The following is an 18,810-nucleotide window of genomic DNA, read 5'->3' on the forward strand; positions in this document are numbered from 1 at the left end:
GTTTAATGTGACTGGGCCTGCTGTGCATAGACTAGAAGGCAACTTTGCTGTGTTCCTTGGTGGGGGCGTCATGGGGGCAGGAGGTGTTGCTGGCCACCTAGGGAGGTGGCAGAGGTGGCTTCAGGCGGGGACCTGGCTGAATGAAGAGGGCGGGGATGACTCCCACATCAACCACTTCAAGCTCTGACAAGCACCCACAGATTCTGAGGCTCAGTTTTTTCATTTATAACATGAGGATTGATTGATGATCTATGCATCTGAAACACTGGGCACAGTGTCTGTGACATACCAGCTGCTTAGATTTTATTAAATTACGTTGAAGACTGAAAAAGAAAAGCCTTTTTATAATGCAATGCTGTTGTTCTAACTAATCACTAGAATCTCTCTAGGCATTTTTGAGACCATGCTAGGTCTTGGGCAGCTCACATTGGAGGAGGAGGGTGAATCATCAGGTGGTCCAAGGCCCCATCCAGCTGTGCAGTTCTATAATAGAGGCATTGTGTTTGGGGGAGGCCTGGCCTGCCCACATTCCTGAGGTGGCAGAAGCAGCTGCAGACATCCAGAGCTCACTCCCCCTAAGGCCAGCGTCATCAGAGCCCTTGCAGGGAACAGATGGGACTCTCAAGCTGGGTGATTAGTGGTGAATTTAGTAAAGCAACTGTTTACAAAAGCAGGGCCAGGGTTAGGGGTGGTCCTACTGTGTTAGTGGTCTGGGGTGGCCAGGGGGCCCTGAGTGGCCCAGCACCCTAGACCTGGAGGAACAAGGGAGGGTTTCGTGACCACGACTGGCTTTGTTGGTGTGGGGTAGGGGAAAGACCTGTCACAGAGCCTCCATCCTCCTGCTGGCCCCAGAGAGCTCAGAGGGCATTCAGGTTGGCCCCCGGTATGTAGTGGAGGAGGGTGAAGGGTGGCTCTGGGGCAAACAGAAGAGAAGCTGATGTCAGGCTTTCGAGGACAAAGACCATTTAGGTGTGTTGTGCATCCTCACATTTTGATTTGCTTTCAGTAAGACACAATTCTTAAAATGTTGAAATGATTAGACAGAGGCCCATTTTGAAAGGATTTAAACTGATGGCTTCTTTGGTAAAATTCCTTCAGTTACTTAGAATTCTGGAGACTTGCTTGCAAGCTTTCAAATCATTCAGTGTGTTTGGATTTGGGTTGCCTCATTAGTAAATAAAGGTATAGATTAGATCAGGGCTTAGCAAACTGGTTTATAGAGGGCAGGTGGCAAGTGGGTTAGGCTTTTGGGGCCAGATGTGGTATTTGTGGTTTTTTTTTTTAAGATTTTATTTTTTTATTCATGAGAGACACAGAGAGATAGAGGCAGAGACACAGACAGAGGGAGAAGCAGGCTCCATGCAGGGAGCCTGGTGTGGGACTCGATCCCACGACTCTAGGATCATGCCCTAGGCTGAAGGCAGCGCTAAACTGCTGAGCCACCAGGGCTGCCCCAGATGTGGTATTTTGAATAATAATCTTTCTCTTCCTTTTTCCTCCTCCTCAAAAAATAAAAAAAATAAAAAAAAACCTGTGAAAAACACTTTTAACTTGTGATTGATACAAAAGTAGGCCAAGGGCCATAGTTTGCCAACTTGTGGACTAGGTCTCTGTTTCCCTAAGAGCAGTGTGTGTGCCCTGTGTGCAATTTTAGGGAGTGCACAAACATTTTTTTCTTAACATGTATTAGAAAAAAATAAGAGATGACACGTTTGGAGCTCACTGCCCATACTTGGCTGTAGCCATCAGGTTTCTGCAGGAAATGGATGGCATTTCATTGGATAATGGAGCGGAGTTTAATATTTGAGTCCAGATCATTTTGGTGGTATTCCATTTGAGCATAATACAAGGGTTTCTACAAAAATACTTAAATTATGGAAGAGGTAGATTCCTTTAAGGAAGAATGTTGTAAATAACAATATGCATGCTACAAAGATACAGCCAAAACTCATGAAGGAGGTGTGAGAATAGACTGGTTTGGAAAGTAGTAGATCGTCCTGACTCTTTCCTACCACTGGCATTTCCTGATAATTTCTTATTTGGGAACTGTTGTACACAGATGAAAACGTGGTCAAGAAGTGGCTCAAGAAATTTTGTGTGAGTTAATGGGAGAAAACAAGAGGACAGAGCCATTTTTAAATTGAGTCCCAACTGGTACACATGGCAGATGTGTCTGGTGCCTTGCCCGCCTTGCTCCCCTCTCCTGGGGAGTGTGGTTCCCTGGGTGGGAACCCTTCAGAGTCCTAAATCACTCCCTGCACATTAGGTTTCCCTAACTGTTCCTGTATAGAATTGTACCAGCATAGCCAGCTATTTATTTAGCCCCAGGAGAACAAATTAAGTCTATCAAAGTACAGAAATTCAGAGGCCAGGGCTTGCAAGTGCTTGCTTAATTCCCTTTGGTAATCACTAGGCTGGTGCAGGCAGGCTCCTCTTTCCTGGACCTGGGCCACCTTCCTGGCCACATGCAAGGCTCATGTCTTTATAGGCTTCTTCAGAGCTGCCGCAGGGTTGGGGACATGTCCGTGGGAGGAGAGGGGCGGGCTGACACCTGCCTGCAGTGAGTTGTACCCAGGGCTCATAAATGCCCAGGAGAGGAGTATGAACTCACTTGTCAGGGGTGCCTGGGCAGACAAAAGGCTGCCACCAAGCCTCATGAGCATTCTGAACATTCAGTGCAGAAAGTATTCCAAAATTTGCATCCCGTATGTTTTTCCTCCTCGCTCCCCAAGTTGGGCATGTCTTTTCCCTGCCTCACGGTGATTTATGTGTGCTGGTAGTGCACCTTGATGATCTTTGGAAATTCTGTGCCAGTGCTAAGAGACCTTACTGATGTTTTTACTGCCTGTTGGTCTTTTACTTCTGATTACCTATTAAAGTCTTCCCATTTTCTCTGAGATCCTGGGCCACATAGGCACAGAGTGAAAGGTGTTTCCCCTGTATCCTGTTGAATACCTAAAAGTTAACCTAAAAGCTTAACCAAGTATATTTAACCAATGCCACTCTTCCTTAGTTTTATTGTTCACGATGAAGTATCTGTGCTGCGTGTTAAACCTGGAGCTTATGTTTGTAGCCCAACTGAATAAGAAAAGGCCCAGTGCTTGCAGGGAGAGTGTATTAATAAATAGGAGCTAATTTCACGTTGGTTAAATGCTCAAAGCAAAAGGACTGTTGCATATAATAAATGGCTTGTGCAGGGAGGTGGAGCTTCTCATACCAACTGCAACTAGCTCTATAATTATTGATTTCTAGGGGGAAGTGTTAGAATTTTGATTTGAAATGGAATTAAAGTACATGGAAAAAGTGCTGCTGCTGCACACAGTGTGCGTAGAAGTCCTGGAATCTGCCCAGGTGCCGTTCATAGAAAACCGTGCTGTAGTAGTCTCTGGTGGATTTTGGGCTCCTCTTAGCTTTTATTTATTTATTTTTTTGTAACAGCTTTATTAAATACAATTTAATACCATAAAGTTAATCCATTTAAAGTATAAATTCAGTGGTTTTTATTATATCCACAGTAAGGCAACCGTTAGTACAATTTCAGAACGTTTTCGTCACTCCTAAAAGGGAAGCTGTATGCATTAACGGTCACTCCCCATTCCCTTCTCCATCCCCACTCCAGCCCTAGGCAGCCATTGATCCACTTTCTGTCTTTGAGAGATTTCATATAAATAGAATAACACGGTATGTGGCCTCTTGTGACTGATGTCTTTCACTCAGCCTGGCATTCTCAAGGTTCATCCACATGGTAGCATGTGTCACTGTTTCACTCCTTCGTGTGGCTGAGTGATAGTCTGTTGTATAGATGTTTTGTGTTTTATTTATTTATCATTTGATGGACATTAGGGTTGTTTAACCGTTTTTTGGCCATTCTCATCATGCTGCTGTGAACATTTGTGTACAAGTTTTTGTGTGGATACATGCTTTCATTTATCTTGATTATATATCTAGGAGTGAGTTGCTGGGTCATATGGTAAGTATGTTCAGTTTTTTGAGGAATTTTCTTAATTAAAAAAAATTAAGTATTTTTTTAGTATACATTTTTTAGGTGTACATTTCAGCAGCATTAAGTACATTCACATTGTTGTGCAGCCGTCACTACATTCCTCCTCATAAGTTTTTATGAAACAATCAGCACCATCTCTTGGCTCCCAGAAAAGAGAAGTAACTTCAACTTTGACTTGGCAAAGGAACTGATTAACAAAAAAGAGAATCATGAATATAAGGGATCATGTTTTATATTTATTGATATCAGGAGAGTGTTGGCACACTCTCCAGTATAGGGCCAAAATTGGTGTGCATATTTTTAGGAGGAACCATCCCAGAGCTAGAAGGGATCATGAAGAAGGTTTGCGTAGACCATTGATGGACCTTGTGCTGTTGGGACCCCTTTGTACTGTTCCACACCTTCAGATTCCATGTCACTCAGCCCTGTCTGGGGAGTGCCTGCCTTCCTCCCTTAGCCTCGTCAGGCCTTGACCTTGGCCACTGCCTCCTCTGACCATTCCATCTTGGGTCTGTTGCTCTGAAATGCCCCCATGTCTCCTTTCTCTGCTGCTCATTTTGGAGAACAGCCTGGAGTTTCTGTATTGTATTCATGTATTTCACAAGTACCTCTTTTTTCTTTCTAAATATTTATTTTTATAGAATTTATTTATTAGAGAGCATGCTCAGGGGGAGGGGCAGAGGGAGAATCAGACTCCCCACAGAGCAGGGAGCCAGATGCAGGGCTCAGTCCCAGGACCATGATCGGGATTATGACCTGAGCTGAAGGTGGATGCTTCACCAACTGAGCCACCCAGGCGCCCCTCTGTTTTCGATCATACATCACTTCCTCACTGGCGAGGACTGTATTTTATTAAATTCTTTGGGTTCAGTTACTGGCAGAGAGAAATGCAAATGTCCAAAGTTGGTAGGTGCTGCAGTCTACTCCCTGTAGCTTGTTAGTGCGATAATTCTTTTAAAATATTGACAAACCACATAATTAAGAGCTGATTATTCACACGTCAAACAGTTGTTCACTTCAACTGGAGAATTTCCTAAAATAGCAGCTCCCCCTGGCTGCATTTATCTATTTGTATAGCTCATTAGCTATTTGGCGGAAAAGTTTCAAAATGCCGACCAGGAGCCAGTGCATTTGCAGAATAGGATGAAATGAAGACAGAGTGTTTCTGAAATGATGTCACTTATTCAGGGACAGTCTCCCAGGAATGTATTTACTTTACAATGTATGGGATCTGTTTATATGCATAATCTCAATTTATTACTATTTTTAAACAATTCCATGAGCTTAGTAGTAGTTTCCTTTTTGGAGAAGTAAGGAAACTAAGATTCAGAATAATTTGCCCCAGCTCATTGAACTGGTCAGTGGTTGAGCAGAGACTGAAACCAAAGTCGCCTTGAAGACCTATCTTCTGCATCCTCGTTCCCTCGCATCTCTGTGTTTGCTAAGTGGGAGAATCCTCCTTTGTGTCTGATTAAAGTGTTACTGTAATTATGTGATGGCCCATTGCCCTAGGGGACCTATTATACTCTCATGTAGAGTTTCAGTAGTATTAAAAATAATGGAGCATCCGAGTGGCTTCAGAGTTGGATGCGCCAAGGTTTGAACCACGCCTCAGCTTTATGACTACTTTACAAAGCTGGCTTGGCTTAAGTAAAATGGGTATAACAGCTGCATAAACTCCAAGGCCTGGTTTGAGGTTTAGATGAAGTCATGCACAGACAGTGCCTTACAAGGGGCTGGCACCTAGTGGCTATTTAATAGGAATGTGAGCCATTCTTCTTATTGTTACTGCCATGGGGGGTGGGGTGGGTGGGTATGGTTGGCTTTAGATGCGTATTTATTACTCCTATCAGGAGGCAGAAGTCAGAGGCTGGTTGGTGAGGGCTCTGAAGGGGGAGGGAGGAAAGTGGCAACACGGAGAGTCGGAGAGTCGCTTCTTTGTACCTGCCCTCCCGAACACGTGCCCTCCCTCCCTCCATGTCTCCCCTCTCTGTCCTGCCCTAATCAGTGTTTCCCATGATGGCCTGGGAGGATTTCTGCATTCAGTGGTGAGTTGGTCCCTTCCAACTCTTAGAATTTACGATTTTGTTTTCCAGATCTCAGGCATTACAAAATAGAGGTTCATGGCTCCTTGGTGGGCAGAACATTTCTGGGAGAGAAGTGGTCATCCTTGTGCTGAACACTGCTTCATCTCTGTGCTTTCTCCGAGGGTCCTTCCATTCAAACGCTGCAACAGTGTGTTTTGCAGAGCAAGAGGACCATTTAATGAAGTGGCAATGGGATCTTTCTGTCACAGCGGAGTCCTGTTCTGATCTTCTGCGCCTCGCCTCCTGGAGCTGTAAAATGGGGATAAGACAATCCCCTGGGGCTCTTGTGAGCTCAGGAGGGCTCAGCCTGTTGCTTCCTTTCTCTCTCAGGGGCCCTGCCTGGCCATCCTGGCTCTTCCATGTTTGACCTTCACCTTCCAGGGTCACCTTCACTCTTTTGCAGAGTCACACAGAGCACCTGGGTTTCAGACCTTCTACAAGACTCACTCTCAGAAATGAGGACTCAGATTAATAAGTGAAGCATGTCTTAGCCTATACTACGTTTTTTAATTGTTTACTTTTTCCCATCTTCTGCTTGCCTCTTCGTTATTCTCAATCCTGGTTTGGGGACACTAGAGGGTTTTCCAGGGATGTGGTGACGAGGTTTGGCTTTCTAAGCATGAATACATGTTTGTTTGCAGATGTTATTTGTAGCTTTTTAAAAACTAATAGAATTCTTAAACCAAGTTCACTTAAAGTCTGTAGAACGCTCTACAGTCTACAGTTTCTCACAGTGTGGCAGGCTTTCTCTACCTTGGTGCTGTGTCAGTACCTCTTTGTTGTGCACACCGTCCCAGGCATTGTGGGATGTTCAGCAGCATTCCTGGCCTCTGAGCACTAGATGGCAACACCAGCATCCCTCAACTGTAGTGGCCACAGATGTCTCCAGGCATTGCCAGGTGCCCCTTGGTGGGAGCAAAGGCATCCTTGAGAACCATTGCCCCATAACCTCAGACTTGGCCTTTCTGGGTTTCTTCTGCCGTTGGCATTGCCAGGAGATGTAGGCTAATGGGACAAATGGCCTTTACTGGTCTCTTGCAGGACACAGCAGAGAAGGATTCTGTGGCCTTTTCCTAGAGTATTTTGCATCTTTGAGGAAGGTTGAATCATCAAATTGTGAGCCCAGTGGTCTTTTCCTTGGTGCAGTATGGCTGGAGTAATTTTAATTTTTGAAGGGTTGGGGGGAGGATAAATACCTTGCTGTAATTTCCTAGACCAGATTTCCTTTAGAGTTTGTCATTTTTTTCCCCTAATAAGTTTTATAGAATCACAAATGGCTATATGGAGTCTGTGGTCTTTCAAACAGCATTTATACTTAAATGTTACTGCTGTCTCAGAGAGGGGACAGAAACTGGTGTAGGTCCCTGATACAGATGGGGTTAGGGTGGACATTGGAAATTGTTAGAAGAGGTGAGGTATTCACATCCTCACGTGGACACTGGTATCCAGTCTGTGAGTTTTCCTGGGAAACCACTGAGTAGCAGCTGTAAAGCCCACAGTCAGCGGGTAAAAGACACCACGTTATCATTGAGAAAAGCTGGTAAGTGAGCAACACATGCTCACATCAAATGTGTTGTGCTGTCTGTCATGGAGCTGTGGAAGTCAGAAAATGTGGGTCTGATGGGAGCGTAGGGGAACATAGTATTTTGGTTCTTGGTACCCTCTAGATCTGCCCTGTAGAAATGCATTACTTCAGTTAATAAGGGTCCGGTCGTTTCTGGGTAGATCTAAAATGCAGTTTTAAGTCTGGGAGGCTGAAGGAGAGAAGGAATGGCTCCCATATTCCTGTGGTCCTCTTAGCACAGCCACTGGGATATCGTATTCATGATGCAATTCCTATGGTGCCCACGCGGCAGGCCCCTCACCAAACGCGATGAAGGTCTGAGAATCTGTGTGCACAGTGCTGGATCCTTCGATGATGCCTGGAGGCCTGCCCTACTGGTGCCAGGGACACTGCAGTCTCTTTTCTGTACTTCAGGCTTTAATACCATCCTCCATTTCTTCCCCTGAACAGAAAAGTGATTTCCGTGTAACTACTTGGCAACCTCTTAGCCTGTGCTGCCTTTTAACCAACAAAAATCTTACATTGAAATTCGAAAACTATTCACGCCAAGGAAAAAAATTAATTATGATTTCCTTTTTTAAACTACAAATGCTCTCCTTCCAGGGTTCTGACATCTTCATGTGCCCTTGGCAGTTCCACAGGTGCTCGGCCATCCCAAAGGAGCTCTGTTCTTGCCAGAGCTCTTGATTGGGGTGAGTAGACCTAACAGAAATCCCCTAGCTGCCTTAGACTGTGCTTCCTGGAGCTTTGTTCCTTACCATAACTGTAGCATCTGGCCTCCTAGTGGGATGGAACACATACTTATATAGTTGCAGCTCATCTTAATGTAGGGATAATCTCATGGAATTGCTTTAGGAGATCAGAAGAGTGCTTCCTCCAGTTAATATTTCCAACATTTTTATTTTTCAAAGAGGCGTTTCCAGTCATAGAACATAAACTCCAGGCAGTCAGGGGTTTTGGTCTAATAAGGTCACTGCTGCATCCCTGACTTCTGGAACCATATCTGGCACCCAAAACATTTGTGAAATGAGGAACAGAATAAAAACACATTTTACAGGCAAAGCCGCTGTTTAAGTTGCCAAAAAGTGGGGCTTTACGTTTAATTACTGGGAAAACATTTTAGTGGCTCATCAATATACTTAATGAAAACATCTGATTCCTTTTCATGTCTAAATTGTCCAGTGGAAATACGTCTGCTGATATTTTCACGTTATTTTGCATATATCTTCTTGCCAGTGGGCCGGGAGTCCCTCATTACACAGAGCCACCTGGCATCCTCGCCGCACCTTTACAGTCCAGCTTGTCAGATGTGGTATTGAAATGCTGCTTGCTGTATTTACAAAATAAATGAAATTGAATTCTTAAAGTATGAAGTGTATGTAGCATTCTCATGACTCTTTTTAAAAAGTGAATTGTCAAATCTGTAGAAATAGAATAAATCGGCTGGAACATTCTTGGATTAAAGAAAAGCAGTACTCATGAATTTATTCGCTATGCATTCCAATCCCATTAATCCTGATGAGTTCAGGCTGGATTAATGTATGGTATGCTTTTCTTCAGGACTTCTAAGTTGAGCATTAACTGCTTGTATACCGTGACAGGAAAATGTGAGCAGGGTAGGCTTTCATGCCCAAAGAAGCAGGAGAACAGCTTTTGTGATGTGAGTACACATCCAGCTTGGCCGTGTTCATTGGACTGGACAAGTCCGTAAAGCAGCGTTTCTCAAACTGCTTGGTCTCAGAACCCCCTTGTACTTGGTGATTACAGCCTATTGAGGACGTGAAGGAGTTTGCTAATCAATGTTTATTATATTACAAATTAAAATTTAGAACTTCAAATATTTATGTACTAATCCATCTAAAAATAACAACAATAAACCATTTCATGTTAATGTAACATTTTTATGGAAAATAACTAGTTTCCAAAACAACAAAAAGTTAATGACTAGTATTGTTTTACATATTTATAAATCTCTTTAATGTTTAGCTTGATCGGAGGCAACTTGATTCTTAGTCTGATTATGCATCAGTTGGTTTATGTATTGTGTTAGTTGAAATATGTAAAGAAAATGCAGCCTCAAATGGGTGCTTGGAAAAGGAGAAGTCCTTTAGTAGCCTTTTTGGATAATTATGGGTCTTCTTTGATACTGCACAAAAACTTGAAAGGAGGTAGTTGGTGCCACAGTAGAATGTGAAGCCATATCCATGGGCTTTTTGTATTTGAAAATAAGTTTGTTTTGTACTTTTAAAAAAATTCCACTTTGTACTTTGAATCAATCATTTGTCCATGTATGATTCTGTTTCAGTGAATTACTATCTTACGATAGTAATTATGAGATCTTCTAAATGTTGACAGATTTTATCATGTAACTGTTTTCTAAAAATTTGTTATTATCACCACCAGTGTTATCAGAAAACTTTTTAAGTTTTGGGAAACTTCCTAGTTCTGAGTGATGGATGTAAATTTTCCAAAATTCTAATGTTTTGTTTGTTTGTTTGAAAGTTCAAATTTTTTCATTGGCAGCAAACATTGTCAGTTGTTTTCCTTCTAGATTCTGCTCCTTTTATTCCAGAGTTTTCATCCTAAGATACTGATTCAATCATGGCTCTTGGCTGTCTCTCCCTTCCCCAAAGGATAAAGCAGGTTTTCTTGGCTTGGCCACAGGACTTGGATGACTTTGCCCCCATCTCCCAGCACTTTGACAGTTTCCAGCCTTGTTTCCAGCCTCTACAGTTTTATTTTTGTTTTATCATTGGCTTAAAACCACACACATTTATTGTCTTACAGTTCTGGATAGAGGTCAGAAGTCCAAAATAGGTCTCACCAGGCTCAAGTCAAGGTGTTGGCAAGGATGTGCTTGCCATTCTTAAGACTCTTGAGAAAGAATCTCGTTCCTTGTCCTTCCCAGCTTCTAGAGGCTGCCTGCCTTCCTTGGCTCTTGGTCCCCTGACATATTCAAAGCCAGCGATGGCTGATGGGGGTCTCTCTTATATTGCATCTCTCTGACACTGACTCTCCTGCACCCTCTTCCATCTTGTATGGACTTTAGTGATTCCATCAGACTCACCACAGGAAAATCTTCCTATCTCAAGTTCAGCTGATTAGCACCTTTATTCCTTTTGCAACCTTAATTCCTCTTTGCCATGTAACCTAACATATTCACAAGTTCCTGAGATTGGGATTGGGATTTGGACGTTTTTTGGAGGGTGGCAGTATTATTCTGGCTGTCACATTCAAGCCTCTCCGTTTTCACATTCACTTCCTACTCTGTTTATATTGGCTAGGTTTGTTCTCTAAATACCACTTAATTGCATAAGGCTTTTCTCAAGTCTCCAGGTGGAGCCAGCTACTTTCTCTTCTACAGAGACAGACTCACATATGAGCTACACCACCTTAGCACAGTAATGCATTTGTATGTTGGTCTTCCATATTGGACTGTGGCCCTCTCAGTGCCCTGTGGTGCTTGGCACATGATAGAGAATGAGCAATATGATGTTAATTTTGGACATTTGGTTACGGGCTATGTTTTGATGCTATTGAATGAATGTTCAGTTTCTTTGGTATGATAATGGCATTACAGTTCTGTAGGAGAGGGCAGCTCAGGTGGCTCAGCGGTTTAGTGCCACCTTCAGTCCAGGGTGTGATCCTGGAGACCTGGGATCGAGTCCCACATCAGGCTCCCTGCATGGAGCCTGCTTCTCCCTCTGCCTATGTCTCTGCCTCTGGCTCTCTCTCTGTGTCTCTATGAATAAATAAATAAAATCTTTAAAAAAAAAAAATTCTGTAGGAGAGTGTCACTATTAGGAGTTACCAAAATACTTAGAGGTCAAGTGTTGTGATAGCAATTAGAGCTCACTACCAAATGGCTTGTGAGAAAAGCTTATATTTATATAAAGATAAAGCAAATATGGCAAATGTTGAATATTGGTATACGTAGATGAAAACTTTGTAAATGTTCACTGAACTTTTCTGTAGGTTTGGATGTTTTTGAAATAGAAATTGGAGAAGAACGAAGTATTGATGTAAAATGAATGTATGAAAGCTACAGGCCAGGATAGAGTAGGATTTCAGTTGTTGGGAATCTGGTTTGCTGCTATTGAAGTTATAAAACTCTGATTAGCATCTTCATGTGCGTCTTTGGCATAATGATAATCCTCTCTGGGTTCACATTAGTGCAGATTATATTCAGGAGGCTTAATTAAACCTCTCCAGCTCCTGGGTGAGCACGTGAGCATGTGCGAAGTAGAAATGGTAAGATCAAGGAAATGAAGAACTTTATATGTTGCTCATCAAGGAGCTTCTTCCTAGGATGGACTCAGTGAAGGTGACTGTTCCGCTTTCAGATAGTGGCGACTCTAGTTACTAGATCCCATTCCTTCTGGGGACTGCAGGCTACTCCACCAGGCTCGTCAGGACAGCACACCTCCTGAATTTAGAACACCTTGGCCCATCCTGATGTCGACAGGACAGGTGGACACTTGTGTCCACCTAGCAGCTGGTCCAGGAGAGACTGTTGCAAAATGGCCATTCACAGATGATGTCCGACTGTTTCCCAAAGGACCCAGCTAAAGCTTTCTGCCCCCTGCTGGTCTCAGTTCTCAATGCCATTGTCAGGGAGGGATTCACTCCCCTCTTGGCTCCTGGTGAGGGCCTCAGAGCTTTTACTCACCCATCTCTGTGCCCTAGATCTATGGTGGTTGCCTGCCTGGGTGATGCTTTGATACTATTCTTGTTTGAGATGTGATCACCATTGGTGAAGGTAATGTGGTAGGCTCTCTGATTTAAGAGGCTACCTCATCCAGCTTCCTGTCTTATTCCCTGCCTGGTACTTTGCTGCATGCCCGCTCAGTCCCTGTGGTGGTACCCTCACCTTCCCAGCCACTTATGCCATTCATCTTCGGAAGGTGGGGGTGTCCTTCCTGATGCTGAGCTGGATGGAATCCTCCCTCCATGTTGTTGCAGCTACAGGTGTGGAGTTTCTGGAAACCAAATGGATGGGGCCTAATATCATTTCTTTGCTTTCCAGGGGCCAGAAGCTGTCATCTCGCCCCTCCTGAGACATCTTTGCTCCAGGACCCAGGTGATCCTCAGGTGACAAGGTGACGAGTTCTCACGTCCCATTCCAGGTACAGCCTGCCCATCTGCACCTCAGCAGGATCTCTTGGGCGCTAGAATGTATTGTCCATTTACTCCTTCTGTTGGCTGTTGATTCTGTAGTTTAACTGACAACTAACTACATCTTATGTCATCATCTTTTCTTTTTTTTTTTAACGTCATCATCTTTTAAAGCTTATAACCACTCTGCCTTTTCAGAGTTACCTAGCTCTTCGGGCCCATCCACTCAACAGAAAACAGGTGTGCCTCTTCACTTTGGTGATTTTATTGAATTTCTACATTTCCTACACAGAGAACTTGAAATCCTCCAGATGGCAAGGCTTCCAAACAGAGGCCACAGGGCCCACCGTGGAGGGAGGATCTGTCGAAGCCTGCCCCTCGCTCCTAGCATAGATGCCAGGATGCAGCACAGTGTGCAGTGCTTGGGGGAGCTCCGCTCTGAGCCATGGCCCCTGGCCTGTCTGTGCTGGAGGGCCACACAGTAGCACTGGTGCATTGTGCTGCGGTTCTGCCTTTGACTTTTGGAGCCTTTGCACTTCCCACTGTCAAGGGTGGGCTCCAGTTTCCTTGCTGCTCTCAAGCTTTTCCTCCTCCTCCTATCCCCTCATTCCTCGGCTTTTCTCTTTTTTACTTCAGGATTCTCCCATAGCTTATTTGGATTTGGGTTTGGATGTCGTAGTGATCCACTGTAGGTCTGTGTTTTCCCAGCCGGTCCTTGGAGCCCCAGGGGCCTGAGGGGAGCGAGGAACCAGGCAGGGAAGGCAGGAAGGGCCAGGCTCGCTAGCAGGGGTGTGCTGTCTCCCATCTCTCTGTGATAACTGGGTGGCTCCAGTTTTATCTGATTCTTATATTTGGGTTTGGCATAAGATAGTGGTTTGGGAAAGAAGGGTTCCACCATCAAAATAGTTGAAAACTATTGCTCCAGTTATTTATTTATTTTTATTAAAGTAACAAGTTCAGTGAGTGTAGGTAGTTCACTGTTATTGTCACTATTTTATGCATCACAAAGGAAAAAAAGGTAAAGTTTTTTCAGGCATGCATGTTTATAAGATAATAACCTCACCTGACTTTTCTCTCTCCATCTCACATTCTTACGGTCCTTTGGGGCCATTCAACTTCTTAGTTCCAAATATAACTATATTAAGAATGCACACATAATCAGGGTCCTCCTTCATCAGAGGGACTTTGTGCGGGATGTGGTCCATGATCTTTGCCACAGGAAAGCATCTGGGCAGGTGGCCTTGAAATAAGAAGGAGGGGGTGGGCTCCCCATGGCTCCCACTTCATGGAGAGGCTTGCCTCTTGTTTATGAGGCTGTTATGACCTTGTCAAGGTCAGAAACAGAGGTGCAGGGTTACCAGGTGCACTTTCCCAAAGACGGTCAAACCGGATCCTTGCTGGCAGGGACGTGGGAGGATATCCCGTGCGGTGCCAGAAGCCATTGTGAACCTCCAACGTTCTTTTCTTTCCTTCTCCCTTCAGAGTTTATTTAGTAAAATAAATAAATGCTAAATGCAGAGTGAGTTCATTCTGCATTCTTCCTCCTCTTCCTGCAATGGTCAGATGTGTCTCTGCTGTCTTAACAGACTATTTTAGAACTGTTTCCTGTTACCTAATACCAGAGCTTGTTGCGTTGGTGGTGGTGGGGGGGGCGGTGCTGAGTGTTCATCTCCAAGTAAAAAGTCTATATCAAATCTGTTTCTCGCGATCAGGATGCTGTGACAAAATGTGTGGGAAGCCATTGATGGTTCTTAGGCCCTTGGGCACATGTCAGGAGAATTCACAGCCTGTTGGAAACCACCATGAGGTTGTCCCTTCTCTAGTGAAGAGGGTATTCGGACCAGGTGCCAGATGGTGACAGAGTGGTGCACCCTCTTGAGGCCTTTTGGTCTCCCCCACACTTGTTTGTGCTCTTTGGTTTATCAAGTCATCGTCTTCCTGCCCACAGGGCAGGCAGCTTGGTTCCCTTCCCTGCTGTTTCATCAGCACCTAGAAGGGTGGGGAGGAATAAGGTAGGCTTAAGGCAAATATTTGTTGAATGGATGGATGGTTGCTTTCGTCTTCCTTCCCAGGCTGTGTGCACGCTGAGCGCAGGGTCAGTACATTGCTTATCTTTGCAGCTCCCATAACTCCCAGGAGAGTGGCACAGGGCCGACATGCAGTTTTGTGAAAAATCAAATAATAGTCATTTAATGCATGCCATTCTAACAGAGGAGGAAATTGCTTTCAGGTCATTCAGACTTAATCAAGAAAAAATAGTTTCAGGTCAAGAAGAGGTTAACTCCACTATTAAAACAGAGACAGCTAAAGAAATGTTGAGCTCCGGGTTTTAGCTCCTTGAAGGTTTAAAGAGAGAATGAATGCAGACTCACTCACTATCTCGTGACTGTTTGGACCATGGGGGAGTGTGGTGTCACTGCATAACAAATCACCACAAACCTTGAGACCAAAACAACACACATCTATTGTTTCAATGTTCCATGGTCAGAAGTCAGAGCACAGCTTGGCTCACGAGGCTTCAGACAAGGTGTTGACTAGGTTTTGGCTTTTATATGGAGGCATAGCTGGGGAAGAATCTGCTTCTAAGCTCTCTCAGGTTGCCACTTTCTCATAACTGTAAGACTGGGGGCCCCGGCCTCTTGCTGGCTGACCTGGAGGCCACATTCTTTGCCACATGGGTTTTCCCAGTGTGGCTGCTTGGTTCATGAAACTGTCAAGGAGAGGCTGCTAACAAGATGGGGTCATGTGTGACATAACAACCATGGAGTGACATCCAGCACCTTTGCCATGTTTTGTTGACTGGAAGCAAGTCCCAGTTCCCACACACACTCACGGGCACACCAGGCGTGGATCATGGGGCCACCTTAGAGACTGCCCACCACAGATTGCCTTTCCCTACTCCTTGAAAAGTGGTTCCCATTTGCTATCCATTTTTGTGGAAAATTATTTTGCTCCTTTGCTTTTTTCCACAACGATCCATGATTTAATTAAATTAATTATTAATTAATTATTTATTATTAAAGATTTTATGTATTTATTAATGAGAGGCACAGAGAGAGAAAGAGAGGCAGAGACACAGGCAGGGGGAGAAGCAGGCTCCATGCAGGGAGCCTGCCGTGAGACTCGATTCTGGGTCTCCAGGATCAGGCCCTGGGCTGAAGATGGCGCTAAACCGCTGAGCCACCCGGGCTGCCCTAACCATGATTTTAAATCTTTTAAAGGATCATATCTCTGCAGGGTCCGTTGATTCTTAATAACCAATATGGACACCCTCCGTGCCTTCCCTGGCCCTGCTGGGTGGATGCCCCCAGAGCGTGCAGTTCTATCTCAGGAACATTGGGTTAAGTTGCTGATTGTTAGCTGCTTTAGAACCCAGCTGCAGTTTCGACACATTGTTTGGGTAGGAAAATTTGGTCCTGAGTCTCAAATGCCTGACTTGGCTGTGAACTTCTAGAAGGCAAGCTGCCCTACCAGTAGTTTTTTCTGTGGCATTGGGTATGTGGAGAGCATTATTCGGGGGCATAAGTTGGATGTCTCTTGTTAGCCTTTAAAAATTCCTTAAAAACAACAGAAATCTGTGCTCTATCTCCTCATTCTCTGAAGATGTGGTACCTAATTGTCATAAAGCAGTAAACAAGGAAGGAAGAATTTCAGTGAACGGCAGTCTGGGTAAATTGACTGGTATAATACTGAGATGCTTTGGGGTCAAATTCAGGTAGCATTCTGTAGGGACAGAATGTGGTTACAGGATTGCACAGGGGTCTTCCATTAAAGCACAGCAGGTGGCACTGCCTGTGACACAGGATGCGCCTATGGTCCATCCTGCATGCGAAAAGAGCCCCTGCATACCTAATTGTGTAGTGCAAGTAATTATTTGTCCAACTTTCTGGGCTGCTTCATCCACCTCTGGCAGTCCTCTCCTGGTCTTTGTTGGTTCCCTCCAGCATTCTGCGATGCACAGACCTCTTTGGAATTGGCCATTTTCTTCTAGAGCCTCAGTCATTTCAGGTCCATGGAAGTACATTCTCTGCTATAATAGAGACTGTTCTATTACCACATACTAGATGATTTCCTCCAACTATATTACATTAAAAAAAAAAAAACACCTCATTGGTAGATGAGTACAACAGGTAGTTGTTGGATTTTTTTTTTTTTAAGATTTTATTTATTTTTTCATGAGAGACACACAGAAAGAGAGAGAGAGAGAGGCAGAGACACAGGCAGGGGGAGAAGCAGGCACCATGCACGGAGCCTGATGTGGGACTTGATCCCAGGTCTCCAGGATCAGGCCCTGGGCTGAAGGCGGTGCTAAACCGCTGAGCCACCCGGGCTGCCCAGTTGTTGGATTTAAACAAGTAAAGTGGTAAACCACACAGGAGGCTGTGATGTTTCTTTCTTTCTTTTTTTTTTTTTTTTTATGATTTTATTCATTTATTCATGAGAGAGAGAGAGAAGCAGAGACAGGGCAGAGGGAGAAGCAGGCTCCATGCAGGGAGCCCGACGTGGGACTTGATCCTGGGTCTCTAGGATCAGGCCCTGAGCTGAAGGCAGCACCAAACCGCTGAGGCACCTGGGCTGCCCTGTGATGTTTCTTTCAACTTTGACATGCTTTTCCTTTGGAGTGAGGGCTTGAAATTTTGGCTACCTGTGAAGTATGATTACAGGAAGACCTACCATAAAATGCAGCATTTCCTGCTTAGGGATTATTTGTGCATGACATATACCACACAGATAATTCCCATGGTAACTATGAGTATCTGGAGTATGTGTATCTCAGGACTCTTTGAGGAGAAAGCTGAGATGAGGAGCAAATGGCAGGTAAATGTGAAAGATTATAGCATTTGCTTGCTCAAAAGTGCTTTATTAGTCAGATTAAAATATTGTGCTCAAAGGCAAATGTAATTGATTTGCTCCACAAAGAAAAAGGGCTGAGCCATGAGCAGTCAGCTGTGCTGTTTCCCCCTCCAATCTGTCGTTCACAACAAGACCAGATCAATCCTCCCAAGATAATATTTTTTTGATGGCCTTCCTTTTGCTTAAGAATTTTATATCCGAGTGTAAATCCCCCCCTCCCACCGCTGGCCATTCAAGACTCTTGTAAATGGACTGTCTGGCCCTGCCTTCCTGCTCCACTGACCACTCCAGCTTCCCTACTGTCGTCTGACATGTGTCATGGGTGGTCCAATGGACCTGTGCCTTCCCTCCCTGCTGGGGCAATGAACCACAAGACACACTCGTGTCTCCTGGGGTGTACAGCACAAAATCATGCTGGTCCTACAGGTGTCTCTCAGCAGCTGCCAGCTTCTGCATAACCTAGGAATCACTTTTTTCTTAAATCTCTTCTTTGGAACTCACGCTGCCTTTTCTGATTTCAGTCTAATTTCCCAAATGTGATCCAGACTTAGGCTCAGAGAAATATGTAGGAACAAGTTGGGTAAGAGGTAAGACCAGGTCTGCCTATCTCAAATCTTTTACTCACGGCTGTTTTTCTAGGTAAAAAGTAGCTGAATATTGACAGTTTCATACGGCTCAACCTAATCCTGCATTTAATATGTGGCCATGGCTTACAGCACTGGGGAGTTCTTCTGGTCCTAGAGGTAGGATTGGTATAGATTGTGGAAGAATTTCTTCTTTGTTCTCTGGGTCAGCCTTAGTGAGTTCCTTTCTTTCACATTCACTTTTGGAGATTTCCAAATGTGCACAAATGTAGGGATGAAGCATAATGAAATCCCATGTACTTAGTTACCCACATCTCCCAGATGGACTCTTGACGTGGATTTAATTTGTCTTTGGATCCTTATGCCTTCTTCTTTTCCTTCTTATTTGTTTGTTAGTTTTGTTAGAATACTTCCTTCCCCTTAACTCAGAAGCAGTCCATACTCATAGAAAAAATTGTCAAAATGCAGAAAATAAAAAAATGTCCATAGTCACCTGTTCAGAGACAACTATGTGGATTTCCCTTCCAGGCCATTCTTTGTAAAAACTCATATTCAATATATTATTATTATTTCTCAGGGATGCTATAAATGCTTTTTTTGGAT

The 18,810-nt window shown here is 44.2% G+C and overlaps 1 protein-coding gene across 7 annotated transcripts in view; it reads left to right on the forward strand.

The window, feature by feature from the left end:
- SLC7A1 (solute carrier family 7 member 1) overlaps positions 1–18,810 on the forward strand; it is a 139,953-nt gene that overhangs the window by 85,219 nt on the left and 35,924 nt on the right. For all 7 annotated transcript variants that reach the window (XM_072795611.1, XM_072795607.1, XM_072795610.1 and 4 more), the window contains one exon: positions 12,681–12,780. The gene's annotated coding sequence lies outside the window, so the exon portion shown is untranslated. The remainder of the gene's footprint in view (positions 1–12,680; positions 12,781–18,810) is intronic.

The sequence above is a fragment of the Canis lupus genome, chromosome 24 (assembly GCF_048164855.1).
Source record: "Canis lupus baileyi chromosome 24, mCanLup2.hap1, whole genome shotgun sequence".
Taxonomy (NCBI): Eukaryota; Metazoa; Chordata; class Mammalia; order Carnivora; family Canidae; genus Canis; species Canis lupus.